We start from the raw sequence: 11,851 nt of genomic DNA, 5'->3' as shown, positions 1-11,851 counted from the left end.
GAAGCTGGGAGAAGCAGAAGGTCATCACTTGACTAAATAACTGATCAAAAGTTAGGTAACCTGAGGTACCCGTTATCTGTTACCTTTATTGCTGGAGAAAGGGCATCTGTGGGGTCCCACAAGAATTACAGCTTTCTAGACACTCTTCTATTATTTTCTGCTCTGCAATATATCCTCATACCATGCACATTCTGTAGTCTTTATCATGCTAAAAGGAATTTAGGCGGTGCAGTGTGGCCAGGTGGGCTGTGCTGGAAGATGTTGCACCTTCCCCAGGACACAGCAGAGCATGTTTGAAAGGCTGCAGGGTTGTGGCAGGCTAAAGGAGCAAGAGGGAGAGGTCCAAAGAGGGCACGTTTGTCTAGGTGAAACTTTGCTCTGAACCTGATCCTGATATTCCCATTTGGCCTGTCAGACACCACAACTTCTCCAGTTCTCTCAGTTCCTGAAGAAGGACAAGTTATGAGAAACAGTTATGCTGAGATGTGAAAAACATTCCTTCAGACTCGCACTTGGGTACTCTCCTAACAGAAGGCATGGAGTAATACCATTACATTAAACAAACAGTTCCCTGGAAGGGCAGGTGATGCTAAGCTTGATTAAAATAAGCTCTGTTCTCTAATTTCATAGTGAGCAACACAGTTTTGTGGTGGTATTTTTTTGTTTGGCTGGGGTTTTTTTAAGCATTCATCACCTTTGTGTTGTATAATGTTTGCAATCTCACTACTACTTCTACTTACCAGCAAATAACCAAAAAGATTCATACCTGTACTAAAAGCTATTTTTCCAACCTGTTGTCACTATAAAGAGATCATAATTTTTTGATCTATAGTGACCATAAAAACCTCTAGAAGTTAGTGTTTTTCCTGTGACTCTCAGAAAAATTTTACTTAAATTGCATCTCAAAGCCCTAACTATTTACCCCTCTATGACCAAATCTCACTGCTGTTCAGATGAGGTATCTGCAGTGCTTGCAGTTCGGCCTCAGATTCACTTACCTTCTGGTCTTTATTTTTCTTTATTTGTGTGACTCTAATAGCACATTAGGCACTCCACAGACAAACATGAAAAAGTGTCAGATGTTTCTTTATGGCCTGGCATCTGCGCAGTCACTTCACATGCTCAAGGTAAAGGCTAAATGGGACCATTATGTTTAAATAGTAATTTATGCCCAGTTTACATTACTACAATCAGATTCATACCCTGAATGAGAAACACAGGAGCACAATATTGCTCAGATCTTGCTAGTACCATGTGCGAGTGAGAGTAACTGGTGCACCTTTCCCCCAGTCCTCTCAAATGAAGCATTTGTGGATATATTTACACATACTGAGCCACACCATTACCACAGCTGACATAACTTGCCTGACTCCAATACAGTAATTTGTGCCAGCTGAGTAACCAGCCAAAGTGACTGGTCAAGCTGATGTAGCAGACACTAATGTACTCTTATCACTCTGCAAATACATTACAGTTTCAGGTGAGCATTTACCAAAATGAGTCTTTGTCTTCATCAAAAAAATAAAGTGGTAATTCCACATCCCGTTTGGTGTGTACAGCATCCAGAATAAAACCACACCAACAATTTGTGGTTGCTGTTCCTCTTTATGAGAATTGTAATGGTTGGATGCTACTAAATAAGGATAGAATTTATAGAGTTATCTGCTTAATTCACATGTTGTAAGTACACATTTTGAAGCTGAGATACAGCTGTGAAGGGAATGCTCTCATCCGTCAAAAATGGTAATGTCTTTCATGAGAGGACCATGGTGCAGCATTTTCCTTACAGCACTGACTTTACTGTCAGGCATAAATCATTCTTTCCTTTTCCTACATGAGGAAACAAACAAACATGAATGACATTGAACTTAGAGCACCCCTCTGTTACTGGTGATGCTGTGAAGTGAGGTTACACAGTTGTAGTTAAGCATCACAAGAATCACTATCTCAGCTGGCAGAGACAAATGAGCAACTCCCAGTTTGTAACGGGGGAACTCTGTGAGGGCAGCCCAGAAGGGATTTCCTGTAGTTATGCATGTTGTTTGCTCACTGATGAGAGAAAGTGGTCATTCTCCAGGAGCGGCAAACCTTCCTGAAACCCTCTTTTGGCCAGCGCCCAGATCTTTTTGCAGAACAGAGTATTCAGGAGGCTACTTAGCTGTATAACACATTTGCAGGAGCTGTGCTGATGGCATTGCCACTGCCAAAACATGCAGTGCTGCCCTTCTTTCCACAGTGAAGCTCTTCAAACCAATTCCGCTAGTTTCCAGCCCTCTCTGTCATCACCCACAAGCTGTGACTGGTTATATTGTCATGATCACCAAAAAGTAGTAGTCTAGAGTTTGCAGTTAATGAAAAACAAAAATTCAGAAGAGGCTTCAAAAGAGCCTCCTCTCAATCTGGTGCTCTCATGCTGAGCCATGAAGGGTTAAAGAGTGTTCAGTACAGTCAGTGTTCACAAAGAACAGCAACTAGGTACAAAGCAGTCATAAAACATAGCAATATCCACCTTTTAAAAACAGTGCTAGAATAGAAAACCTTCCCTGAGCAGAAGGAAATTTCCTTTTTAAAAGCAAGGGGACTGTTTCTGGGCCATTTCCTACAGCCCAGGAGCAATCAAAGGGCAGTAGGCAAGCTACACATCCACTAATGGCTTGCTCTCCAGTCCTCTGTTAGCTAACTTGCCTCTGTGGGATGGGCTCAGGGGGAGGCACACAGCTGGTCTTGCGACAGAGTGGTGGTGGTCTCCAGGGGATACCCGGACTCAATGACACGAAAAGAGGCATGTGTCAGAAATCATCAGTCTGTATATCCTGCTCCCTTAGTGCAGCTGTCAGGACAGCTCTTAACATTTTTATCCCATAACTCTTTAAAAAAAAATGAAATGCGCCAGTCCTTTGAGCGGTCAGGGACACTTGCAAGTACAACCACTGCTTGTGTGAGACTACAAGTTTATGTTCCCTCACGCTCTGAGGAACAACAATCTTGAAGTTGTGACACTGTGCTGTAAACAATTTAGAGGGATGCCAAAACCACATGGGCCCTGCCTGAGAATGGAACTGGATTTGACTGCCCATCTCTGGGGGAGTGCTCAGACTGCAGCACTATCAACAGGAAGGTTTCACCCTCTCTCCAGCTGCTGTGCAGAGGTTGGGCTCTCTTCTCTGAAAGAGAGGAAAGAAAGGCCAGCAGCAGAGGAGTCAAAATGAATTTTGAATGGACAGAAGTATGGGGTGCTTTCATAGTCATATACATATAAGTTCATGTTATTAATATGCTATATAAAATCAAGGGGGGTGTGTGTATGCCATATAATATGTATCACAAGCCTATATAGTACACATCTAAAATAATGAATTAATGGTATATAATTTAAATCTATGATCCAACTTTGATGTTGGTCCTGCCTTGAGGAGTAGGCTGGACCCCCAGAAGTCCATTTCACCTAAGCTATTGCACGAGTAGCTCTAGAAGTCACTCACTGTCTCAAGGTCCTTGCTGTAATTACTTGTTGGTTGCATAAAAGTGGCTAGCAGAACCATTGACTGTTTAAAACACCCCGCATCCTTATTTAGCAGAAGAAAGGCTGTCATAGTAAAAGAAAATGAGTCCCAAACACTGACTCTAAGAATATATAAAAGCATCTTCATCTGTCACTTTGAATTCTCTCCTGAGTGAATGCACTTTTACTGAATATGAATTTATTCACATTTTGTGAACAAGTCCACACACCATTGACCTACTCGAACTTTTGCCAGCCTGGCTACCGCATGCATAAAAAGCGACTTGAATGATCAGATGGCATTAAGTTTGGCATAGCACATGCAAGGCATACAGATCTAATTTCAGTAACATTCATTACCCTTACAAGGTGACGTTTGAGTGGTTAAACAATAATTTCATGGAGAAGAACAAGGCTAGAGTGGGCTGCAAATGAAATTCAATGGTTCAAGGTAATGATTCAATGGTAAGCCCTTCTCTCCCTTCAGGCAGATATCTCCCTCGGTTTGGGATCCTAGCCCGAAAGTCATCTTTTAGAGTTAGATACCTAAAAACCACTTACGGAAAAAAACGATATCGCATGTTATCCAGGGCACCCAGTACCCTAACGCACAGGGTCATTTGGGTTTGGATGCTACTCAGTGATTCAGGACAGGAGGCGACAGCTACAGCCCATAAGAAACCCCAACACCAGACTACGCTCCCCTCTTGCAGGCGGCAGTCACATCCACTGGCCAGTTTCCATCTGTATTAATAAAACAGTAACTGTGCTAAAGTGAAACAGTCCTAATAGGACTACCTAACAGGGGTTCCTAAAGAGAGAGACATACACAGGAGTAGCAGAGGCACATGCACTCACAGCACAGCTAAATGACTTGGCCCTACCGGCAAGGAAAGTGGGGCATTCTCTATTTTGAGTCCACTTTGGTGCTGTAGGGACTTCAGGGTGACTTTGAGCTCCTGGTTCAGGCAATATCATTTTTTGCAGGAGTGCTGTGCTGAGGGAATTCAGGCATTTTTAGAGTTCAACAGCAGATGTTAGAGGATATCAAAGTCATCTGAAGGGTAGAGTTTTCACTAGGAACACAAATACTGTTGAAAATAGGGGACCTGCAGGTCTGGTTTCTGTTTGAGAAGAGGTTTTAGATGAGCATACCTTGATCTTCCTTCCGTAAAATGAGGGTATTAAGTCTTTATCTGTCCAACGAGACTCTAACACTTAGGACCCAAAGCAGCCCAGCTTGTGCGGTGATTAGATCTCTAATATCCCACCCTGATTTGCGACGTGGTATGTACGCACTCTCAGAAAACAAGTGATTTTCTGCCTAACAGAGAAAGAACACATTGCAAATTCAATAGCAGACATTTATCTTGGAAGCTCAAAGGAAAAAAAAAAAATGCACAACCAGTACAAATTGCTTCACAAGTCCTCATCATGCATAACCCTATCACTCGAATATGGTGATATTATCACAGTTGTACTTTTCTCTGTAGAGCAATTGAGAAGAACTGTAATTTAAGCAGGAGTCTACAAGATTTATATTGTATACATGTGTAAACAGGAGCTTCTAACAACACGGCCTTATGCCTTGCTGCAGCCACCGCCACACTGACTTGCACTCGGCATCTCCCCCCGGGTGCCAAGAGCTCGCAGCAAGGACAAGAGCACATCTGGCACAGAGACTGGCAGGCACAGGGTTATATATGATGACGGATGATACCTCGCAAGGGCTGAAACTTACAGGTGTCAGCTGGCTTAAAGAAAAATACCTGAGGTTCATGGATCATTTCACAAACACTCTAAAGCTTTACTTTCATTACACTGTAAGAACTACAGTTTTTGCACATAAGAGAGAAGAGCAATCTGTAAAATAATCCATTTGCGTCCTTGTATCACTGAGGCTAAGACTATTTGTTTTACATTGCATGAGACAATCTCTAAGTTGTTACCAGTCTGATAAACAGAGTAGAGGACACAAGAAAGCTTTGTTTTCTCCTTTGCCCCTGTACAAACCAAGTGCTTCTTCTGGTGAACAGAATTCAAAGTTTTATAAGGAAGAGTGCTGTAGATCAGATATTTGGTCACTGACATTATTAACTAAATTATTAAAGTAAATCAAATACTGACATGCAACACAGTACAAAGTAACACGTAGAACAGAAATAAGCAGCAGCCTTAGAACTGGCAGTTCTAATGTTAAATTTTAGATCGCTACGGAAAGCTCGCATAGTAAAAGGAAGGCAACATCCCTGGGAGAGTACACTGAAATCCTGCATTCACACAATCCTTCAACAATATTCAAGTACCTAACTACTTTCCAAGACTATAAAATTACCAGTAGAAGGCAATTAGGAAACAGAATAAGTAGCTCTATTGCAAGTTTTTGAAATATCCTGTTATTTACTTAGAAAAAAAACCTAAACACAGCAAGATAGATACATTGACAGCTGTTACATTACCACAAAAGTTGTAAGGTAGTTTAAATTGATTAAGTCAAATACTAATGTGTGATTTTACCTCTCAGCAGACTTTGATCTAATGATCAAAGATATTATTTTAAACAGCCAATTAAAAAAAAAAAAAAAAAAAAAAATATCGAGAAAAACTTAAAAATGGGGTACACTATGGAAACCCACCATGAATAACACATTATTTCCAACTTCTGATAAAAGAACTCGTGAAGACTATAGAAGTGAAAGTAATATTCTCAAGATTGGCAAAAATTCAGAAGGCTTTAAGGGAATGATACATCCAGGTCTGTAGAACAGTGCTCAGGAGCCTGGAAGGGCATTGTGGTCACCAGACTTTCCTGCCTTTAAGGTCTCAAATACCCACGTGGCAGTTTGATGTGACATAAGAACAAAATGTCTGTGAGAATTACTGTACCATGTAATCAAAAGTCAATTATCCTGAGATATCTCTTCTAAATGACAGCTGTATCATAGGACCTAGAAATAGTAAATTACGTTATAATTAATCACTGAATTGCCTGATTATTAGGAAGAATTTATTTTCAGAAAGGGTTATTAGACATTGGAATGGGCTGCCCATGGAGGTGGTGGAGTCACCATCTCTGGATGTGTTGAAGAAAAGACTGGACATGGCACTTAGTGCCATGGTCTAGTCGACAGGGTGGTGTCAGGGCAACGGTTGGACTCGATGATCCCTGAGGTCTCTTCCAACCTGGTTGATTCTGTGTGATTCTGTGATTTAAAATATATATCTATTTATTATATATTTACTTATGACTTTAATAGGTAGTGACTGAAATAATTTTTGGTTATTTGTAAGTAAGCGTCAAATGGTGTTAAAGAATAATTGCTGAGAGATACTGATCAACTATCTGTAGGCCTGGTAATAAACTGTATTTCTTTATTCAAAACTATATTCAAATTTTTGAACAGAGCTCACACTTGAAATTTTTTTTTTTTTACACCTTCGGCAGAACAGTATCCTGAAACATTTTATTTTCTTCAAAGTTACATACATAGTAGCTTGCTATGTTTGAGGTGCTGCATGCTTAGCACTTATTCACTTGAAAAGAGCTTGAATCCATACAGCTGGAAGAACTCTGAAAATAAAAGTAGGATTTTCAAACAAAGGGTCAAGTTTAACACTGATGTGAACGGATATATTTTTACTGATTTTCATCTGAAATGGTCCAGAAGTTGCCATGACCAAAGGGCTTTTTTATTAAGACACCTTTTATTTGTGTTTTTGTTTTTGGTTTTTTTTTTTAATTTATTTTTATTTTTAAATTTCAAACTAATTCAAAGCTAATTTGAGATTTTTTTTTTTTTTTTTTTGGTCCCTTTCAGTAGAGGCCCAATTCAAAATTCAGTGAGACTGATGTGGAGGGCTGTGTTCTGTTGACACCTAACAGAAACAAAAACAATTTGTACTTCTTAGCCAAATTGCAAGCTCCTACAATATATTTGCCACAAAAATCATCTTCATAGTTGAAAGCAGAGGCCCGAAATTGAATCAGTGAAATGTAGTATTCTAATCATAATGATCTAATCTAAACGTGAATAAAACATCAATCTGTCAATGCAACCAAGGACGCTTTCTTTGAAAGTGGTGTGGAAATTCAGACCCCAAGAGCTGGCAAGTGGCTGCCCTGTGTTTGCTCCCAGTCAGATTCTGCACCCTTCCCTCCACCCCCAGCCCACTTCAAAGAGGGTGCAAACATGGTCTGCACGTGCAAATGGTAGGAAAGCAGTATTTTCCCTTTATCATAGTCAGCATCATAGACACACGAGAGCACAGACATTTCACAGTCAATCTTTGAGCAGAACCCATTCTGCAATCCAAATCACGCAAGCATAGGAGGAAAGCTCACTCTGTTTTTTCAGTTTTGATGCCTAAAACCACCCTTAATTTTCATACTTTTAACAGAGAAATGAACCATAGTCTTGAAAGTAAAATTCCAGAGTTCTCACTGCTATGTCTTATTCTCAGTCAAAATAGCTGCATAAAGTGCAGGTGTCTAGTATTAAGTGTAATCCTGCAGTAATTTTAGGACATATTTAAGGCTTTGCCTATTTTTAAACCATAACATTTAAAAAGGGGACAGTGACATTGCAGAGATATTAAATGCTGAGTGCTCAGGAGGTATAGCCCCAGGCATCAGAAACAACCGTCCTTCAAGGTTAAAGCATCTTTCCAGAATGCTGAAATCCTAGGAAATCTTTTAAAAATAATTGTTTGTAGAATTAATGTCTATGTTAATTGTGAAATATAAAATGTTTATCTCACAGTAACAGAGTGTATCAATATAACATTTAGAACACTAATTTTTAAAACCTGTTTCAGTTTTATTTCCGTTTGCTCTAGAATTATGTCTAATATTTGTATGTTCAGAAAGTTAACTTATGGATGCAAGATAGGTCTGAGGTATTTGTATCAGAGTACAACATTCGTAGAGCCATGCTATTGCTAATATTAATTTGCAATAAGCTGCTTAAAATTCCTCACAGAAACAGCAATGTATGATCATCTCTATGAATTCTCTCCTGCTCTCTTTCAAGATGGATTTTTTTTAACCAGATGTTTCTTCTTGGTTAGGCAGAGGTGAGAATATATTCACCCCCATGAGAGAGACTCACTCCCTGATTAGGCAGAGCATGCCAACTTGCCAGCACAGGCAAAACAAGTCCACATCAACATTTTTTAAAAAACAATTTACATAAAAAGGTGATAGTGTCAGGGAGTAAGCCAAAGTAAGTAAACATCTCCTCCCACAGAGTGTATAGAAAGAACACAGTTATCTTACCTGTCCATGAACCCCCTAGAAAAATGCATTAAAAAAACTAAAAAAACCTCTTTCAGTTTGGCAGACCAAAGCCTAGAAGTCCCAAGTCCCAGCCTCACAGTTTTTTTTGAAAATTAGGTTCAATCTCTCTTTTTCCCAGTAATTTCCACAACATCATTGACAAATCTGTTGTTTGTGTTTTTATATCCCACACTGCATAATTTATAACAGCACGTTATGAATTGTGAACAGTAATGCATAACTGCCTTTTACGTAATTTTCTACTTGCAATCTACTTTGTATATGCAGTGAAAATGGCCATTTCCAGATATCAAAACAGACTAAAAGTAACAAAACCTCTTTTTAGCCCTCATCCTGTGAGCAATCACTGTTCAAGAACAACCCCTGGAGCCCCTTACTCCCCCTGCCTGGTGTTGTACTGGTGAACAGAGTTACTCACTTTTTGCCAATGCCCAGTGGCTGATTTCAACAAGATCTGGTTGACAGGAGACAGGACACCATTTCCAAGCACAGGACACACCACTCACTTCCAGAACAACTCCACTCCCACCTTACCAGCCAGGTTACTCCTGTTTGTAATTTGAGGTTTTATTCAAGGGAGGAGCAAAGCAGGTGAGAGGCTGGTGGTGAAGATGATGTCCTCCACCTGCTCTATTTGTATTTTTTCTGAGTCTTTCTCTGAAAAAGAGAGGAAACTGAAGGGAAAAGGGGAATTTTACTCATGTGTGTGTGGTACATAGTGCTGGTTTCACAGTCAGGACTTGAAGGCCTTGCATACTTATTTTAGAGGATTTTTATTATCACTCTAAAGATGTTTGTGAGAGACAAAGCAGCACAGTAGGGATGCTCTTATAAATTTTGGCATACTTTTTCTTATTATAAACTACCTGAGGGGAAAGTCTGTTATATTTCTCCCTGTGGTCAAACCTCAGGCCCCTCTAAGGGATAAGGAATAGAGGGAACTGACAGAAACCCCAGCCTATTGTCATAAAAACATCTGTAGGCTACAACAGAAATGCTGATCCTCTTTGTGATTAAGGACTATGCAATCATCAGTCAAACTCCTTCTCATTCCCTGGGCTTTTTGCCCTTCCCCTATCTCTCTACCAGCTGCCCTTCTGCATCATACTGTAATCATTTATCTCATACTCTGCAACACTGACTTGTAAAAATAACTCCGTGCGCCTTTCCATGCTTCCAGAAGATGAGTTACTGTGCTGGTTATACACTCACCTGTGGGGGTCTCCCATAACATAGGAGCATACATTCATCATACCCTAGTATCAACTGCATTAAATAGTTAAAAGATATTTTTCTGCCAGCACTGAGATGAATTCAATGCTTTACTGTGCCACAGTACCACAAGAAGTCACCTCCATTCTCTTTCTTTACTCCAATGGGGAACCTACACTGTTCATCTCACATTGTGCAAACACTTCATATTTACAGGACATCTGGGGAGTCGAGATTTATTATTCTGTGTGTATGTCTTAGAGCACAAACTACAACAATGCTGGGAAATATCCATGTAACTTAGAGACACTGAAATATTCTTTTGATATCGTGAGCTGAAGCCAAAATATATGAGCTGCTACATAAGAGAACCGCAGTCAGCTGCAGCTCTCCACTGCCCATGACGTTCATGTCATCTGACCCATCCACACGCCTCTACCAGAAGGGACTTGCTTTAAGTTCATGGATCTTTATTAAGATTTTTATTCTGAGTATCTCTACAGCTGTATACACCTATAGCTGTGGAATCACAATACAGACAGCAGCCTTTGCGATAATTACACTCTACTCAAGATTATGCCTTATGGCTTAAACGAACATCTTCTCACAAGACCTGTGAAACAATTATGAATTATTTGCTTATAAATGAATGCTTCAACATTTAGAAATTTTTATACAAAAAACAGTATTTGAGCATTTTGTTCTGTCAGATGCCTAAATTTATTCTTAGCAGTTTTGATTTTTATCTGTTCATTGAATCAAGAAAATACGTAGGCAGCATAATTACTTTCTAGGAAGTAACGATGTCCAAAATTAATGTAATGGCAACGGTAAAAGGCAGTCAAAAATGCTACTGAAAAAAGCCAAGCTGATTTACATGGTGAAAGTAGTCATCTGTTAATGCAGCTTGGTTTTAATTCTCTGCTTTCTTAATCTAATCCTTTTCTTGTCAACTGAAAACTGATGCAAGTTCTCACGGTGCACAACTGGCAGCATCATTCAGATACAAAGCCAAACCTCCAGAGTTTGTGGGGGGGATTTGTGTGTGGGGTTTTTTACTATAGTATAACTATGACTTGTTTTTCAGTTTAGAAGAAAAAGCATATGAGCTTTGTGTTTCCCATTACAATGGGTACCTGACCTTCAAATAACATGAATCTTTCGTTATTAAAATTGCCTTCTATAGACCAGCTTTTCTGTGTGTGCCCCTCTGTGGCAATAAAACTGTAAAACTAAACGTGTGACTTCTGTGCACCTCATACCTGCCAAACTCACAACAAAATGCTGCCAGGATGGCAGTCTCCCAGACTTCTTCGATGATTGTATGCTTCCCAGAGAAGCTGCCAGGTGCTTTTTGGTCTCAGAGGACCAGAGGATCTCCTCCAGCCACATCCTTAAGGAAAGCCCCATGCCAGCAGGATGCTAGCGGTTGCTTAGCCCTGCCATGGCTGGATGAAGCTGGGCCACTCTTGTAGCCATCTGTGGATTTTAAAGTTTCTGCCAGTATCAGGCAAGTGATAAGTGGGAAGAGCCATGATATCTGTTCTGGACCTGGGCATCTAATTCTGCTTATGTCACGATATGCAAAGTGTATCTTAAAATAAATTAAGGCTCCTAAATAATTTTTGTACCTCAGATTGTTTCACCTAAAATCTCAGCAGAATTTGTGTTACATTAAATTACAGTAATTCAATCCCTTTAGTTTAAATACATGGATTCTACATAAACCAATGGAAGTACCACCAGGGTATAAAATTACATGCTCAGGCAAATGATTGTAATATTAGGCCTGGAAAAACAAGTATGAGTTGAACAATGACAAATCGAGATTTATGCTATAT

The sequence above is a fragment of the Nyctibius grandis genome, chromosome 1 (assembly GCF_013368605.1).
Source record: "Nyctibius grandis isolate bNycGra1 chromosome 1, bNycGra1.pri, whole genome shotgun sequence".
Lineage (NCBI taxonomy): Eukaryota > Metazoa > Chordata > Aves > Nyctibiiformes > Nyctibiidae > Nyctibius > Nyctibius grandis.
The sequence above is the reverse complement of the archived record's forward strand: the minus strand, read 5'-3'. Positions refer to the sequence as shown.